At 32.1% G+C, this 20,412-nt stretch overlaps 1 long non-coding RNA gene and 1 pseudogene across 1 annotated transcript; both read right to left on the reverse strand.

The window, feature by feature from the left end:
* Positions 1-8,675: 8,675 nt before the first annotated feature.
* Positions 8,676-11,361, reverse strand: LOC143042585 (uncharacterized). Its single transcript, XR_012968056.1, has 2 exons — positions 11,224-11,361; positions 8,676-8,797 (listed from the first exon to the last, which is right to left on the reverse strand). It is a non-coding gene; the product is annotated as an uncharacterized LOC143042585 (long non-coding RNA).
* Positions 11,362-12,094: 733 nt separating this feature from the next.
* On the reverse strand, positions 12,095-15,038 carry LOC143043778 (uncharacterized; annotated as a pseudogene).
* Positions 15,039-20,412: the final 5,374 nt, after the last annotated feature.

Genomic DNA, 20,412 nt, shown 5'->3' on the forward strand with positions numbered 1-20,412 from the left:
TGTCTGAGTGTACATTAATGGTAAAGCACTGTTATTAAGGTGTTTGTAATACCTACAGTCTGTATGAGGAACGACTTCAGGACGGTATATGTTGTTTGCCATTTCCGACGAAATCCAACAGGGAAAAATGTCTAAAATGGATAAAGGCCTGCGGAAGACCCCACTCACAGTTCAATGTTGAATGGATAAACAGAGCTACTTACATTTGTTCAAAGGTATACTGAAACAAATCAAAGACTTGAAATTTACAGAATTTAACCTTATGCTTGTTTTGAATAAAACCATTGTTCAATAATCGATGTCTTCGACCCCAAAACAGTCCATTACCTTCCTCATTTCTTAGTGTTTTCTAAAGTCATGTACACACACGACCACCACACTACACAATGTAATTATACACGAATATACGTAAAAATAAATATATTGAGTGGCAAGAGATTGATTTCAAATACGTTAGCATTTTTTATAGGAAGTCCTTTCAATGTATTTTCCAACCATGTTTCAGTGACCATCTTCTTCCATTGTTTGGATAGCGTTTGTGTACACTACACTCATTTAATGATGCCTTACAGGCACTAACTGAGAGAGGGTTAGTCTTTGTTGTAAGTCAATGGACAAAACAAATTACCAGTTTCATGAATTTATGGAAGCTATCTCTTTGCATAGAAGTATGTTCCGTTAGGATAAGTGGAACTGCCCTCACTTCTATGTATACTTTCTTTCTTTTGCCCAAACTTTTGGTCTAGTCTCGAAATATATTGAAAAACCTTTTTCTAGGAGTGTGCTGCCGAAATTTTTCCGAAATTTGGAATTACCTTTTTTTGTGGTATGAACAATAGGATTAAAGATTACTTGGAAGAGATGATCTTCATCCTGGGGTAGAATATTGTGCATGTATTGCCCATGACGGAGGGAGATATGAATATTTGTTCACCTAAGAAACATCATAATTCCCGAGGCAATCGCTTCAGAGAAACATGACTTGTCGAGGGTTACCAAATCTTCATATCTCCAGCAGTCAAGGGAAATGAATGTTTTATTCCACTGCCTATATCTTTTTTTACTTCTGAACATAAGATATTAATTCACAAAATTGTTTTCTAATCCGTTTTGCTTTAAAACTTCTTAAACGATGATATAAGAAAGAAGATGTGGTTTGATTGCCAATGAGACAACTATCCACAAAAGACCAAAAAGACACAGACATTAACAACTATAGGTCAACGTACGACCTTCAACAATGAGCAAAGCCCATACCACATAGTCAGCTATAAAAGGCCCCGATAAGACAATGTAAAACAATTCCAACGAGAAAACTAACGGCCTTATTTATGTAAAAAAAAAAATGAACGAAAAACAAATGTGTAACACATAAACAAACGACAACCACTGAATTTACAGGCTCCTGACTTGGGACAGGCACAGACATAAATAATGTGGCGGGGTTAAACATGTTAGCGGGATCCCAACCCTTCCCCTAACCTGGGATAGTGGTATAACAGTATTACATAAGAACGAACTATAAAAATCAGTTGAAAAAGACTTAACTCATCAAATAGACAAACATACAAGTGGACGTGGCCGGGTAGTTATACATCCCGACACAAAAAGACACAATGAACATATCTGAGAGTACTCGCAGTTATCTGACAGTTCAAAACCACTAACAACTAATAAAAAATCATGCATCTAAGAATAATACTTTATCGATTTAAAATGAATTATTTATTTGTTCTTTTGTATTTGTTCTTAGAAATGAAATATTTTTTTAAAAACGAGATTACTATAATATCTTTAAAACAAACCCGATCAAAATATATTATTTAGACATTTACCGTGGGATACGTCGCACAAGGCAATCCCGACGATCAGAGGGAAATATGAAGTTTTGATCGACGTCATGTGTGATAGTTGCAACCAATCAAATGTTGATTTTGATATCAAAATCAACATGCAGTGGAATAATAAGTAATATTTAAGCCATATAAATGAAAGATATTTGTGAAAAAAACACATTGTGACAAATAACTAATTGTCCCATAGGAACTCAAAGCAGTTTGACCCAGGGTTCCATGTTCAAGGTTGTGCTGTGACCTATAACTGTTCATATTTAATACTTAAGGTCTTTGATGGATATTTCTCATTGAAAATGGAAGAAGAAGGTGTATAAAGTATGAACTGCATTTATGATCTGATAGATTTCATGAAAGGTTTCAATGGTTAAAAAATGCCTCATATTTTTGCATCAGCCTTTTTGATACTTACACATCCTACTGAATTGACCACAAGTTAATTTTATTTTCAGAAAGAAAAAAAAATGAATGTGTCAGATAGACCCTCATTAGAACGCACATATTTTAGGTACACGTGCAATTTATGAGGATGATTATTTGTTTTAAAACGAATCTAAAATGCTGTTTATTTTAAATTTGACTGATAAATACAGCGCAAACATCATTTTTCAAAGACCAAAACAGTGAAAAAGTATATTTAAACAAAACGCATTTGACTAACAGGTCGAACAACTGATGTTATTAAACCCTGCTGACTGCCATTGACGATTGCCAAATAACTTGATCACACGATGTAACAAAATGGAACTTAATATTAATTCAATATTAAACAGAAAATAAAGTAAACTTACGACAAAGATGTTATAACGCAAACATGAGGTGTCATAATTTGTATGTACACCAGATCCGGATTTCGACAATAATGTCTCTTCAGTGATCAGTGATGTTAGGGATCGAAACGGTATTTGGAAGGCCATATAATTTATCTCAATTTAGGATAGACCCTTGAATTTAAAGATATCGATCCCTAACATCACTGAAGAGACATTTATTGTCGAAATCCGGATCTGGTGTTCATAAAAGTATTGACACCTCATGTTTGTGGCATAACATCTTGGCCACAAGTTTATTGTTTACTGTTTAGTATTAAATTTATGAGTTTAGATCATTCGATGTCACGTTATCAAAAGTGAAGCAGCACCGATTTTCCTGTTCTGGAAAATATTCAAAAGGACAATTGAACACAAGCATCAAGAGTGCAGTCATTCATTATTATCTGCCTTTGGTGGATTTAAATATATCTTCGTAGGAAATGTAAAGCTTCGGTTACACGGTATTCTTTTCTTTCTTCTATTCCATTTTAAAGACTCTGCGATAACATGGATAAGTAAATATGTATCAGGAACGTTATGGGTAAATAACATAAATTCTATTCTTTATGACTCAGTCGCTTCCTCTTGGATTTCTCTTCAATCTGAGGCAAAAATATATATTGGACGATGTTTCTCTACAAATTCGCGGAATGGATACAAAGTTGCAGAACTTATCACCATAAATCTATATTTTTTATTCTTTTTAACAATAAATCTATACAGTGGAGCGTCATTGATAACATAATTGATAATTGATAGTAGATGACAAATAATGAAATCGACTTAATTTGTACCAGATGGATCAAGAGTCTTTGTATATGCTTTTCGTGTCTGTTTGTCGTAATCACCCACACCATTTTTTGAAACAATACTTCAGAATTGTTGTCGTGATTCGCGGTTTGAAACTGGATACATTAGAAGTTGTAAGTTAAATATTGGATTTAAATAAAGGCAACAGTAGTATACCGATGTTCAAAACTCATAAATCGATAGGAAAAAAAAATAAACCAAAACCGAGGGAAACGCATTAAATACAAGAGAATGACGACACAACATTAAGATGTAACACACACAGAAACGAACTAAGCATTAGAAAAAATCCGATGAGAATAACAAATATAACGTCAAAACTAATACATGAATTTGGGATAGAAAAGTACCGTGACACGTCTTATAATAATGTGAATTCACACTCAAATATAAGAGGCAACAAACGTCACAAAAGAAACACAACGTTAAAATGTAACACACACAGAAACGAACTATTATATAACAATGACCATATGTCTGACTTGGTACAGGACATTTTTTAAAGAAAAAAAAGGTGGGTTGAACATGGTTTTGTGGCATGCCAAACCTTCCTCTTTTATGGCCATGTTAAATATAACATTAAAATGACAACACAATATTACAGGATTACAATACAAACAAATAGGAGAACATAATTGACAAAGAAACACACGAATAATAGCTAACAAAAGGCAACAGGTTTAAAATTTAATACGCCAGAAGTGCGTTTTGTCCACACAAGACTTACTAGTGACGCCCAGTTACAAAAGTTTGAAATCGTAAACTTCACATACCAATTCTTGAATTTGTTGATATTTCAAATCTCAAATAACTTCGTTTTTTTATTCTTCTTTGAAGCTGTGTAAGTTTGTAACAAACAATTTACTGATTAGAACATAAATTTACCTGAAATGATATAGTTTTCTTGTTATACGTTCATGTATTTTATGAATGAAGCAAAAAGACCTTAAAACTATCATGCTTATTGTTAAGTATACAACATATTTTAAAGTGTCGTCTACTTGATATGCGTATGTCGTTCGAGTACAGATTAACAATAACAAAGTTGAATCAAAACCGGAAATGTAAGAATCTGAGAAAGTTTCTTCGCGGTGTTGTAAAGCAACTTCATGAGTCTTTTGATTGATCTTACACTTTTATACAGTTAACTTACAAAATATACAACAAACATTATAATCTATATATATCGAATGGTAATAAACCACAGTGCATTCGGTATTGTATAGGTATATATTTATCCGTAGTATCACTACCATGCCGGCGATGTAGTACACCACTACCTAAGTGTATCATTCTTCTTTCTTTACAAGATAAAAGATGAAAAAAGATAACTGTATTTACGTTAGAGTTAAACAGTATTTACAGTTCAACAAGTTCAAGGTAAAGTGAATAATTGTTTTTCCTATTTTCACAAAACAAGCACAAAAGTAACATTTTTTATTAAAGCATATATTAAAAGAAAGGGTTTTTCCTTTGCAGTTTCTAATAAGTTTTGATTTGTTCTCATTTTTAACGCACTATCTGAGCTTTTAGAAATTACCGATAAATCTTAAAGAATTTTAAGTTGATAAGCATACATTGAAGTTCATAAATAGTGTTTGTTTAACTTTGAGTCCTTTTGTGCAATCAGTAATCTTACAAGTTTGAATTTTTGACTATATAATGGCAGGAAGATCAACAAGAAGCTGTGTTCTTTACAAATGACATACTCCGGTATGGTCGCCTCCTAATATGATAAAATTTGACAGGTGAAAAACTGAGATAAAACGAATCAATCGTTAGCGCAAATTGAAAATTAGTGAAATACAATCAATTATTTTTCTTAGAAAAAAGATTTATTCCGCTCAATATAGATTTCTGAGCAGAAAAATACTGGAGCCTTGTACATACAAACGAAGTCGCGTTGTACCTTTTTTTCTGTTGAGAGACAAAACGCTTTAGACATTTAGGCCCGGCAATCTTTGTTGTTTCTTATTTTTAGCATAAATCAAATAATTTTACTTTAGACATTTTATTCACAAACTCATCACTCAGCGAATGTATTTTATTAATCTGTGTGTATACCGAGTTAATATTTTAATGCCGCTTTCTACGTCAGAGTTAATATTAATCTTATCATTTGGTACAAGTACTTAAACTAAATCTTCAATCCTTTATGGGTGGATTTGACATACATAAATAAAATACACAAATATAAAAGAAATGCATGAAGTTGCTAAATATGATTTACTGTGGATTCATTATTTTTCGTTGGATACCAGTTTTCGTGGGTTTCGTGTGTACAGGTGAACCACGAATTCATATGTTCAACGAATTACAAATGTTCTATAGGCTTTGTACACAGAAATCGGCAAACCACGAATTCAAATATCCACGAAAATGTAAGTTTTCTTCAATCCACAAAAACTGATACCCACGAAAATAAATAAATCCAAAATAAGCGTTTTTGTGCTTCTTCATGAAGTATTTGTTTGTTGTTATTGTGATTAAGATTATAATACATGTTTGACTGTTGTAAGTCCACCCTTCCCCACCCTTTTTTGACATTTTTACCTATTATGTCTATTTATTTGCTCACGCATCGTTGTCAATATAATTGAATTGATGCGACTGTTATACAAGTGAGAGGTAACTACATAAGAAAATGCATGAACCAAATCAGGAAACAGTTGTTTTCACTCGTTTGATGTGTTTGAGCTTTTGATCTTGCCATATGATTTAGGACTTTCCGTTATGAATTTTCCTCGGAGTTCAGTACTTTTGTGATTTTACTTTTTGTGATTGTTTGATACTAAAGCCCTAACGGGAAGGATTGTGGTTAATTTACATATCATGAATGCACAATCTTTAAGTCAGTTTATTTGATGTCTGGAGCTAAAATGTCAGTAACTGTTAACTTATGTATCATTGTCAATTTGCTTTGTTTCTTCTGGTACTTATGCTGACATCGGACTCAAACTTTTTTAAAATATAAAAAAGAAGATGTTTTATCATAGCCAATGAGACAACTCTTCGTAAAGAGAACAAGATGATACAGAAATTAACAACTATAGGTCACCGTACGGCCTTCAACAATGAGCAAAGCCAAAAGCTATAAAAGGCCTCGACATGACAATGTGAAACAGTTCAAACGAGAAAACCAACGGCCGTGTTTATTAAAAAAAAATGAACGAAAAACAAAAATGAAACACATAAACAAACGACAACCACTAAATTACCGGCTTCTGACAAGGGACAGGTACATACATACATAATTTAAAACTACATTTTACCTGCGTACTGTTGTGTGTTTGTTTATTTTACATTGGCTAGAGGTATAGGTGGAGGGTTGAGATCTCACAAAACATTTTTATCCCGGCCGCATTTTTGCGCCTGTCCGTAGTCAAAAGCATCACCCCTTTGTAAGTCTTGTATGTGTTTTTAATTTTAGTTCTATTATATATATTATTCCATTTTCACTGAACTAGTACACAGTTTTGTTTCCGGGTTAGAGAAGCCCGCATCAAGGTACCAGTCGCTGTGTTGAAGACAAACAGGTGGCCTTGGGCTGTTTTCTGCTCTTTGGTCGAGTTGTTTTCTCTTTGACACATTCCCCATTTATATTTTATAGTTTATCTTCCTTTTTTAAATAATATGAATTAACAGAGCCGCATACTGCATATATATATGGAATGTTTACATATACTTGTATTTCAAATTAAATGAGATGCAGATTCGAAGCTGATATTTTTCAAAACAATCTCCAATATAAGCTTTTCAATGTTTTTATAAAGTTATAATTTAAAACTTAGTAAATGAAGAAGCAAATTATTATTTTTGCAAGGTCAGCAGAAGCAGGCCAAACCATAGCGAATTGACATATCTTTGTCAATAAATCTTAACCGCGTACAGAAAAAAATAAAATATCTCGATATCTGTAAGTCTTGTCTTACTAAACAACGTAGTCTTTCAAAATGTACCAATGAGTTAAATGGAAGGGTTTGGTAGTATTTTTATTGAACAATGGACAATGGTCTATACTGAACATTTAAATCTTTCAATATAATGATAAGAAAAGATCAAAATAAAGCCTAGGATTCAAGGTGAACAACTTCATTCGCTTTGCTAACTTTCTCCAATATGTTTAGATATCTTTGTAAAATATGAAACGAAAATCGTTGTAGTTTATCACAAAATACCTGTAAAACTTATGTATAATTATTGACAGTTGTCAATGACACCTTTGAAATAGTACAGCAAATATATAAAGCGATAAAGAAATGTAAATGTCCATCATTCATAAGTAAAAATCGGGAATTGCTTTTTACCAACTCCTTAGATAGAAGATGTTCAACCCAATACGTTCACAAAGTTCTGTGAATAGCCCCAAAAACTAAAACAAAAACTTTACAAATATTCAAACCATTTGCATGAGAAATGAACAGATGTCGTAAGAAAAATCTTTGGCATCCGGCAAGGTTTTACAAAATTCATATATCTTATTGCTGAATTGTTCATGACTTACAGTCAACTTAATTTGGATGATTTGTTGTGAAATGTGGACAAGAAAAAAGCGATTCCGATACCTGTCCTTTAAACAGTGATATTTTTATTTATATACAATCCCATAAGAACAGGCAACAAATCAAAAATATTTACAAACGTTTTGTGAATTTTAAAAGATATGGGTTGAAGAATAAAGCAGAAGTACTAGTTAATTACGTAAAACTGTTCCAACTATTGTTAAATAAAATATAAACAATTACTCAGTTAGAAAAAAAGACAACAAAATAAACAAATCTGCAACAGCCGGTGAATGTCTGTTATATAAGTGCGATCTTTATGTGCATCCCGTTTCAAAACTGTGAGAGGATTTATTTCCCACTTTTCTCAATCCAACATCACTTACTTTATATATTGTGGTACAAGTCGTTTTTGAACTTCGTCAAGCTGGGCTAAAATGATCAATAATTCATGTATTTGTGGAAACACCGATGCAGATATTTTTAAACAATGCAGAATATCCCAGCCTAATCTTGCATACATGTATGTGTTTAAATTTCTTGTTATTTTTACTTTTTTTCTACCCGTAAATGTTTAAACTACCTGCTAATTTAAATGTAACTAGTGGATAAATAGTGTTTTCATTGCCCGTAAGTTCATCTTATGTTGTCTTATCTTTTTATGATTAGATTGGTTATCATTTACATTTAAAAAGTACTATATGCATCATTTGTATTTATAATATTATAGCATTACTTTATATTGTTATTATGTCTGTTATTCAAAATTAAAATCGTTCCATTTCATTTCCTGGTTTTTCAAATACCCTGATAATCTCCTCTGAAATGAATAGACGATATGATCAGTAGTGCATATTTCAAAATAAAATAAGTATAATGTTAGATATTATATGTTATTCAGGTCTCAGACAGGGTATAAACTGTGGCATTCCGGGCTTAGAGTTTAAATCTTCTGAGCTGGAAACGTTACAGTACATACCCTTTCTGAAACCTGAATTACACATATATTACGGATTACTCCGTCGTAGGCAGATTTGTAAGACATTCATGATGTAACATGTATAATAAACTAAAATGATTATAATTCAACACTGATTTGTTAAATTTACACCGAATATCATCAAGAAATATATTGTGTGTATGTTCACTTTGTTGGTATCAAATCACATGTTAAAATCCTTATTCTTTCTATTATATTTCCAGAAACATCTAATCTTTTCCACTTTAGATATATTTATTTCGTATCTATGACAAAATCATTAACGAATAGTAAATAACACTTACCAAACAAGTTTTATCTAATCCAAAAATTTATTTTCACAACAAACATGTGCTTCCTTTTGCACTAGCTTTCGGACAATGATTTGTAACTAATCCAGCACAAAAGGTCAAGTACAATTAACTGGGTCAAAGATGTAAACACGGGACGATGAACACAAATTCGGAAGGCAAAATGATGTTCCGTAAACACGTGATTTATACTATGAAATTTTATTGTTAATATGTATACACTGTATTTAAAAGAATGTGTATGTGATATATATAATTAACACTTTAATACTTTAGTATACTTTACTGAACTTTTCCCTGGAAATTCAGTAACTAATTACAGGGATACTCGGGCTAACGCTGTAATCCGAGTAAATTGTTAAAGCAGCAGATATATAATAAAAGATATTTACTTTGAAAAAAAAAAAAAAAAAAATAAAAAAAAATGATTATTTATTGTCTCTTAATATTTTGAGAATCCCTTAAAATGTACCTCTTTTATCTTGACAATGTTTTTCCCGTTAAGAAAACTGGTTTCAATTCAGTTTTTTGACTTCATATTTTGTGATTGTATGTGCGTGTGGGTTGGTTTTTTACAACAGATACATTGTATATTGAAAACTCAACAGGACATGTTCGGGATACGTGAAGGATTTTGTAGTTTGCTGTGAAAATAATTTGTATCGTGTATTTAATCATTTATAATAACACTTTTCACATTAAATTTTAGTACTTAGAGTGTAAATTGCGTGATTTTGTATTAACAATATATCATTGACTGATGCACGCCATTATTTTCCGTTTGTGTGAGCCTCTAACATTTCTTAGTGTTCTGTATAGCTTTTGATTATGTCACATATTAACCGGTGTTTTTTTGACATTTTTGATGTTCCAATTTGGAATAGAAACGTCGAATATCATATATACCCTAGCAGTTTCCTGTATATATACTGACATATCTGTGTTGTTATCCCATCACAAACCTCGACACATATTTAAACCGTAATCTTAACGCTATGTTACGAAATTTTTCTTTGATCTTGCTGACTGATCATTGCCTTTTTCAGCGGAATCGAGTGATATGAAAAATTATCGCTAGAAACTAAGAGAACAAGTACCGTTGTTAATGAAATAAAAAAACGTCGTCACAGATGAAATAACTATAAACAGATTATCATTGGTCATCTCAACTCGATTGCTTTTCTCACTTTCGCCGTACCGACTGAAGCGTTAAAATCAATTTCGTTGAGATAACCAACAATAATCTGTAAATATATAATATCTATACATTATTATCCGTTATGCACTTCAGTATCCAAGTTATATATAAACTGGTCATTTATAAATGAGTTCAACATAACCTTTAATTTCAGAGTACTCTCGCTCTCTCTCTTCTTTTGACTATTGAGTTTGCATATGTCTTTAATATCTTTTGAAGCTGTTATGACAGTTTGTAAGACAAAAATGCATAAACATGAATAATGTTGTCATAAAAAGTAATGTCTTTTAAAAATTTAACATTTGAAGGAAGTTATAGATTTATAGTAATTTCTTCTTTTCGGATTCAAGTTCTCAAAACAGTTATCTTATATATCATACCTTGTTCTAATCAATTCCATACTCATGACTTACTTTGACAGTTTGTTTCAATTATTTGAACTCGTAATAAACCATACATTTGTATTGTTTTTTTCATACCATATATCAGTATAACAAGACAAAACATTTTGAATGTCAAAATAACACATCGTAACAAAGTTTTAACGTCTAACTTCATTGAAAATAGACATATATTTATAAGTTGTCGTTACCATCATGTATACGTATTTAATTTTCTAGAAACGTTTAATAAAATTATTTTTAGTTAATGTGATCGGAATTGCCATGTCTTCATTTATCTTTGTTTTCAACAGAACATTCAAGTATTTGTATGTGATCGATAAATGGCTCCATGTTTAGAAAGTTGATTATTCTTACCATTTCATGCAGTCAATGCAGCATTGGCTACAAGGACAGCAAATGCAAGCCAATAGTGTCATCAATATAAGTACTAAAACTGATGTTAGAACTATGAAACTTATCATTATATTCCTATACATTTCACAGTTGTTTGTTGTCCCTGAAATACAATTTAAACAACAGATTACTTTGTGTACGATGATAAAAATAAATATAAAAGATGTGGTATGCTTCAATGAGACACCTATCAAAATGCGTTCAAAGGAAGTGAAAATACGCAATTACAGATCACCGTACGGCCTTCAAGATAATTTATACAACCCATACCGTATAGTCGGATTTAAACCCAACATTAGAAAAATGTAGCAAAATTCAAAAGAAAACAATAATCGCATAATTGATACCAACACACTTTACTGAACACAAATATGAAAGAGTCGAACAAACGACAAGACCATTCGTTCATCATGTCTGCATATATATCATCTTCCATTAATACGATATTGATTTTTCTCTTGCATCTGCAAAAAAAGTCATTCATAGAGTCCTTGTGCACATACAATGGTTTATTACATTTGTTTGTTAAGGGTGACACAAAAATGAACACATTTGAAGACATTGAAAAACCTAACAGTCCGCCATACTGTACCAAAGACCACATACTATTCAAGCGGCGAAACCCTTTGCATTTTGAATAATTGAGTAAAAGTGAAGTAAAGGCAGTTGATCACATGTGTATAAATAAGACACTGTCTGTTTGCGTTGTCTCCTTGTGGTACAAAGTAAATCGAAGAGTAGTCAATTACGGACTTAGCATTTATATAAACGATATGCTAATATCTTAAATCTGTAAACGGGATACATCAAGATTATTATAAATTTATTGAGACTAAAATTCAAATCTTTTTCCTTGCTTATGAAAAAATATATTTAGATTTTATATTAAATAAATCTACAAATCAATGATTACCATCATTTGGAGCAGTTCCACAAATTTGAAATCCATTCGGGACCTTTGGATGATTTATTGGTGACTCATTTATGCAGACTTCTAATACGTTCAGGTATTTCACATCCAATTGTTTATGGAAATATTCTTTATAAAGCACAAAGGTGTCAGTATTGACCTCAGAAACTTACAAAACCTTTGAATAAACTTATTAAGAAGGGATATAATTACGATACTGTTGTCAAGTCATTAAATATTGCATATTTTGGCGTTAATATTGAGTCACTGATAAGGTCTTTGCATCGGAACTAAAAACGTTTATTCTAAAAACAGTTGTTGGCATGACACGGGTTATGTTCTTCTCATATATGTTATGATGGTATGTTACTAAATCCCTAACGGGAAGGATTGTGCCTGATGTTCATATGATGAAATCATAATCTTTCAGTCAGTTTAATTGGGGTCTGGAGCTGGCATGTCAGTTAACTGCTAGTAGTCTGTTGTTATTTATGTATTATTGCCATTTTGTTTATTTTCTTTGGTTACATCTTCTGACATCAGACTCGGACTTCTCTTGAACTGAATTTTAATGTGCGTATTGTTATGCGTTTACTTTTCTACATTGGTTAGAGGTATAGGGGGAGGGTTGAGATCTCACAAACATGTTTAACTCCGCCGCATTTTTGCGCCTGTCCCAAGTCAGGAGCCTCTGGCCTTTGTTAGTCTTGTATTATTTTAATTTTAGTTTCTTGTGTACAATTTGGAAATTAGTATGGCGTTCATTATCACTGGACTAGTATATATTTGTTTAGGGGCCAGCTGAAGGACGCCTCCGGGTGCGGGAATTTCTCGCTACATTGAAGACCTGTTGGTGACTCTCTGCTGTTGTTTTTTATTTGGTCGGGTTGTTGTCTCTTTGACACATTCCCCATTTCCATTCTCAATTTGATTATCATTCCCGTACCATTGGTATTGTGTAAATCTATATGACAATGGAAAAACCATACTCCTGGGTTATCGGCCTTGAACCTTATGACAACGTAACCACCAGTTGGAACGATAATTGAATCTTTTTGAGGTGGATTATTCCAATTAAGAAAGGGATGGGATCCGTTTGACCATGAATTGTTCCGCCATTTTGCATAAGAACAAAATTTTTTCGGGTCATTACAAATTAAGTCTTGATAATGCTGACCTCCATTTTGAATAAGCCTGCCTGAATTTTTATCGTATTTACCAAATGTCATTTTCATGACATAAAACGAGTGTCCATGTAAATGAATCGGATGAAACCAACCAGAACCATTTCCAATATTAGTCAACACAAACGGGTATATCTTGTCCTTATTTGGACTATCTAATGTTACAGCATACGTGCATTCACAAATAGTGGTTTCATTACAAGCATCACAGTTGTAGTCTACTGTATCGGGGTGTTCGTATGCACCAACTGATGGAAGTCGAAACTGGTGACCATTCACTGACCCTGGTGTGTATCCTTTATCACCAGGGAATGCAAAATTAAAGAAGTGTTCAATTGCCTCGCCTTCAACATCCTCTGTATGGGAATTAGGGTCTGCTGATCTGACATCATTCAATGAGAGACATCTTCGATTTTCCGCTGTAGGATAATACTCAAATGGACAATTAAAAACTGTGCACGTTGTTAAGCAGACTTCCTCTTCGGCCGTTGGTGGGTTAAGATTGATTTTATTTTGCGAACTGTTATAAAAGATAATTGCTTCGGCAACATGATATTGATTTCTTTGTTTGACTTCAACTTCTAATGTTTCAGCAACTAGTAAGTACGTTCCTGGAGTTTGGTTAGCAACAATTAAAAAATCGATCCTTTCACCAGGATGGATTATGAAGGATTCAACTGGTACCTTTTCTATTTCAAAACCATCTGATGCGACTATGTATATTGGTTGATGTTGCTGTACAAAAACTCTAAATGGATATAACGTAGCCGCACTAATTACACGGAATCTATAAGTCTGATTACTTTGTACTACAAATCTTGTAAGTGGAGAGCCATTTTTTGATTAATTGCCTGTTAAATAAAAACGCCCACGACCATCGATAAGACCGGAATGGAATTGGAATCTACTATACATGGCACCAGATAAGTCTGACGTTGTGTTATATAGATGTCCTGTGTTCATGTCGTAATCACCTACCAACATTTTCTGGTACAGAACATCTGCATCGTCGTTATGATTCCAGTCTTGTATAGCTACAACAAATACATTGCCTCCTTCTTGGGGCTGCGAAATATTTTGACCACTCAGTGGAAGAATAATCAACGGTCCATACAGACCCATTGTCCTTTGGTCCCCAATATGGGCATGGTAAAAACTGGTTCCAAATGGTTTTCCTTTGAACTTGTATGTGACATTTTGCCCTGGGAGTATAGGACATTGGGAAACAAAGGCTACCCCATCTGACCAAGGTGTATCTTTCTGTTGCATACCATGCCAGTGAATGGTAACAGCATCCGTATGCAACAGGTTACGAACGTGTACAATTATATCTTGATATTCATACGCAGTTATTTAAGGTCCAGGAAATCGTTCATTTAATAATATAACTATCTTAGAGTGATTTCCATCAGCTAAAACAAATGTGTCCTCTATTTGTTGACTGTATGTCTGTCCAGTATGATAGTAAACAGCCCGTCCATTTAATGTCTTTAACAGTATTGTCTGTGATGAATTTGGTCCTTTGTAAATCATACTAAGTTTATGGTCTACAGTCAGAAAGCATTCACAAATTAAGTCGGTCTCTCTACATGTTCCTTCTTTACAAGCGGTTCCATTTTTTTGTAGTTGATCAAAACAATCTTTATCCTTCATTTCTGATGTAGAAAAATCCAAAAATAACATAATAGCTATGAAAAAAATAGAACATCTGAAACCAAATGAATACCAATAAATGTATATCATTAGAATACATGTAATGTTGAAATTTGATAAAAAAAGAAAGTGTCAATAGCTCGAGTTATCTTTATATCTTTATTTGTAGTGTCTATGCAGCGTTTTTGTATCATGCATTGATTGACTGATAATTGTTGTTTAGTTTTTGGGCCACTTTTCATTATCAACCTGTATATTCTGTCGATTATCGACACATGGTATTTGATTGTCATATTGTTATTGTTCCCTTTTTCACAACATAATTTACGATATCACTGATTTAATTTTCATGATTTCCATTACCATTATAACGTGAATATCTTATTAAAACAGTGCATGTAAGAAAAACAATCAAATTACAAGTCAACACTGATATCACCATAAAGTTAAAAAAAAATATTATCTAAAGTGGCTTTGTTCATATCTAAACTTTATCAAAGTTCAAGTGGTGCGGCTTGATGTCAAAATGTTGTCAAATTTTTATGAATTAAATTGTGATAACATTTCATAACTGAAACAAAGTCCTCAGCGGTCAACCAACTCGTGATGGAAGTCTATAAAACTTAACGAAAGGATGACGTTACCTCTAGGTATCCTTTTTTTCAAGTGAATTATTATTATGAATCACAAGCTCTGGAAATTGAATATACATATACACCATATGCAGATGCTGCTGGAATGATGGGCTTATTAAATTGTGAGATTGATTTCTTAACAGACAAAATTGAAATTAAGCTCTAACAGTTATTGTATTCTGTATTACCTAAACTGCGCATGTTTCGGTGCTGACAAACAACGTTCTATTTTAACAACATTTGATTGAAACGTCGAGCTTATAATATTACACCATTTCACGTAAGTGAATATCAAAAAGATGATTATTTACACAAACTTAGCAATTTAAAATAAATCAAGGACGAGACCCCTCTGTTATCTTCAAGATGTCATGTACATAGCAGTATTTACACCGGAAATCAATGGGACTTTATGAAACATTCTATATTTGCACTTTTAATGATTTAACAATTTGAGCATCAGAAACTTAGTTTATCCTTGAAAGGCAACGATTAGTATCATCATGTTTTACAAAAGATGGCAATCGCATACATTCCTTTTTACAAAATAAGAATAATTTTACTTGATATATGTTTTTTTTTAATGTTGAAGTTTAATTATATAAAATTTCATTTTGATTTTGTTTTCCATTTAACACTTTGGTAACTTGATCTTCAACATTTTGTTCAATATACTTAACTAAGAATTGCAAGACATGTTTTAATGACGTAATGGGTGTTGACAGTTCAAACGAAATAATTGATGCAAGTGAGGGATAAAATAGCACGAATAAAATGCCTACCAAGAATAAAACTACAAGAAAATATAGCTTGCATCAACTATTTTGATTCTGATAAGAACAATTATGTTATTTCTATGTCCGATGTGTATAAGGGTAAAGCGATTATGTAGGCTCTTCCATGAACCTCCCTTTTTTGTTTGTAAAAAAGCAAACGGCTGGCACTTTGATTTTTCAGAGGGAGGAGATTTTGAACAACCAGTATGAACGGTTGTCGTATCTAGGTCAAATATGTCAATTTCTGAATGCAAAACATTACAGTTATAATAGCTTAAACGTGGTAATATTTTGTCACATAATTTCAAAGAAGATGATTGTTGTACGTCAACAGAAGAAAAACAGGAATCACACAACTTAGTTTGTATGTGATAGGCGTTAGTCTACTTAGAACTGCTCAGAAATCATTATTCGTGGATTGCGGAAACCTTGCATTTTCGTGGATTTGTGGGTTCGTGGTTCAGTCAAAGTATGGATACAATTGTATAAAAATTTGTATTTCGTTGAACATTTAAATTTGTTGTTCACCAAGCGTGTACCCACGAAAACCCATGAAAATTGGTATCCAACGAATAATATTGAATCGGAGAAAGATAATTGATTGCATTTCACTAATTTCAATTTGCGCTAACGAGTGTTTCGTTTTATTTAAGTTTTTCTCCTTTCATATTTAATTAAATAAGAAGGCGACCATACCGGAGTAAGTCATTCGTGAAGAACACAGCTTTTTTGTAGATCTTTGAAAAATAACAATAATGTTTGTCTTCAAATAGTCAAGAAATCATTAGAGAAACATATTCATATATATACAAAAACTCGTGTAACAGGATATGTACTTACTCTCGAAAGTTAAATTATCGTGTCTATAAAAATAAATTCTAAATGTCTTTTGTTCACATTTGATGTAATTGAAGAATCTATAAGACCATGCTTACAATTGACAAGTTGTTAGCCGCTAAGAAATAGGAAGCTGACAATTCAAAATTGAGAATCAAAACGTTTGTCGTCTGATATGCAGTAACACCACTATCAAAATTATGGTATGGAGTTTGTTGAGCGATCATAATAATGATTACTCTACCATGGTCTGTACGAAGGTTTCAAAAGCCTGGAGTTTTTTTGTTGATCATTTTAGAATATGAAAATTGCTTTAACTCTTTTGATCAATGTGCTTTGAAACGGTACGAATCTCATTTTATTGTAATATTTTAGCTTTAAGTTTCGTATTAAATGTTAGTTAGCTGTATGCATTGTATTCCAGAGAGGATACTTGTATTGATGTATAATAATTAGAAATATGTAAGGCGGTTCGATCGATCATTGCATTACTTTGACCTTTGTCTTTTATTTTAGTAACGTATTACAGATGAGCTTTTTATAGGAGAAACGAACGTCTGGGGTACACATTTGTTTATCCTCGTAGCTACTTGTACGATTATCTTATTTGTAAAACCAACCTGTTTATGAAAGAATTTAGTGCATTTTCTTAAGTTCTTTTATAGAACCATTTATACTATGAAGACCAAATGACATAGGAATTAAAAAAACTTATTTAATTTGCTTGACGTTCAATTAAAATTTCATTTGATACGCTCTGGATAAAAAAAATCATCAATTCAAAATCCCCAGTTTTGTATATTTGTCCTTTAAAGTGTTTAAAAATTGCTAAATGGATACAACATTGAATAACTTAATCGAATCATTTTGACATAAAGCGGTATCAAGTTTAGTCCAAAATCATGAGATTTAGCATATTGTCTCCTTAAAGGGGATCAAATGCATAACATTTTTTATTACCGAGGATTATATTTCTTTGTTGACCCAAAATACTGTGTCAATAAATACTCTAGCTAAAACAGCTTGTCTGCAAATGATAATTTGGAGATAAATTGATAGAAAACATGTCGTATTCTCTGTAAAAGTCAGAAAATTTGACACATGAATGAAATAATTGACTTATATTTTCAAATCTCATGACATGAATGAAGGCAAAAGTTGTATACCGATGTTCAAAATTCATAAATCGATAGAGAAAAAAACAAATCCGGGTTACAAACTAAAACTCAGGGAAACGTATCAAATATAAGAGAACTACGACACAATAGAGACACAACATCGAAATGTAACACACACAGAAACTAACAATGGTCATTTACCTGACTTGGTACAGGGCATTTTATGAAAAAATGGTGGGTTGAACCTGGTTTTGTGGCATGCCAAACCTCCCGCTTTTAATGGCAGTGTTAATTATAATGACAACAAATGAATAAATGACAACACAATGAATAAACAGATTTGGAGAAAATAAAGGACAGAGAATCAAACGAATAATAGCCATCAAAAGACAACAGGTTAAAAGTAGAATGATATTCAAAACAGTGTAGCTGTGGCCATTGATTGACAACCTTAACTTATCCCATTGACTGGGGCAGATTATGTGAACGTTAGTCTGTAACAACCGTTGCTCACTATGTACTTGTTAAAGGCACTTAAACTGTGGGATCACAAAAGGTTCTTAACACCTAAATAAAGAAATTAGAAAAACTAATCAGGAATAACACGATGTTTTGATTTATATCAATAATATAAATAAAAAAATAAAGTTATTCCTGATTAATTTTTCGAACTATTTTAACATTAAAGGCGTTAAGAACCTTTAGAGACCCCACAGTTTAAATTCTATAATAAGTAAGTAGTGAGCAGTTGTCGTTACAGACACACGTTCACCTAATCTGCCCCAGTCAATGGGATAATTTAAGGTTGTCAATCAATGGCCACAGCTACACTGTTTTGAATATGATTCTATTTGCATACGTCAGACGCGCGCTATGTCCACACAAAACTATGCTCAGATGTAAAAAGTTTGAAAGCTATATCAACTACAAATTTTAAGATCGCCGAGGGCCAAAAGATCCAAAAAGTTGTGAGGCCAGGGTTATCTGCCTTAGGCAAAAACATCATTATAATCAAGAATAATACATAGTTTTACAAACAGTAAATTTCATAAAAAGACTACATAATAGATATACATGATTAAACTGAAGTGGTTTTATCATGTATATCTATTAGTTTATAAAAGCAACTTAGTATGTATGTACTTTTAGTGTAAAATATTAAAACAATTATAACAATAAGCAACTAACAGGCTATTATTTCACCTTGGAATTATTTTTGATTATGCAATTTTCATAATTTCACTTCTTGAAATTTTTTATTAATTCCATGTTTATTCTGTATTATAATGTTTTGAGCGATGCGTGACACTTTTCATATAATGTATTTTAGACAGTGTTGAGCACAGCACAGTACATTCTATTTAAAATGTGCTATATTCTTTGTTATAGGTAGTGTTGTGAGCCGCACAGAACATTAAAATACAGAATAAACATGGAATTTATTAATAATTTTGATCACAACAATTAAGCAAATTCGATAATTAAAAATAATTTCAAGTTGAAATAACAGCCTGTTAAGGTGGTATGGGAGGCTCAATTGAAAATGATAGAAATTGTTCATACTTTGCAAAAACCTAGTAAGTATTGATCAAAATTATAGGTCACCGCGCATTTTTTTAAGCTTCAGGTTGTGACAAAATGACACATTTTGTATGGATTATAAAGGAAAACACATCATTATGTGATTAGAAACTAAACCAAATGATAACTTTCTAAAACAAATTTTTAGGAAAATTTAGAAAATGCATTGGTAATATCAATAGAAAAGAATAGGGTCACCGCGCGTTTTTTCCGGCAAAAATATATATACAAAATCGCAAAACTCAATGTAGATTCCTTCAGAAAATGCACTATTTCATAGTTAACTCCCCTTAAAATGCTAATTTAAAAACATTAAATATTAAGCCAAAAATAACCTAAAGTTATAAAAGTATTATATATTTCATATTTAAGTTATAATCTTATAAATTTGATCTTTAAAATGCAAGTTCACGTTAGTTATCTGCATTTCTGCATCAAATTTTGTTAATTTGATCA

The sequence above is a fragment of the Mytilus galloprovincialis genome, chromosome 8, assembly GCF_965363235.1.
Source record: "Mytilus galloprovincialis chromosome 8, xbMytGall1.hap1.1, whole genome shotgun sequence".
In the NCBI taxonomy this organism is placed as follows: Eukaryota; Metazoa; Mollusca; class Bivalvia; order Mytilida; family Mytilidae; genus Mytilus; species Mytilus galloprovincialis.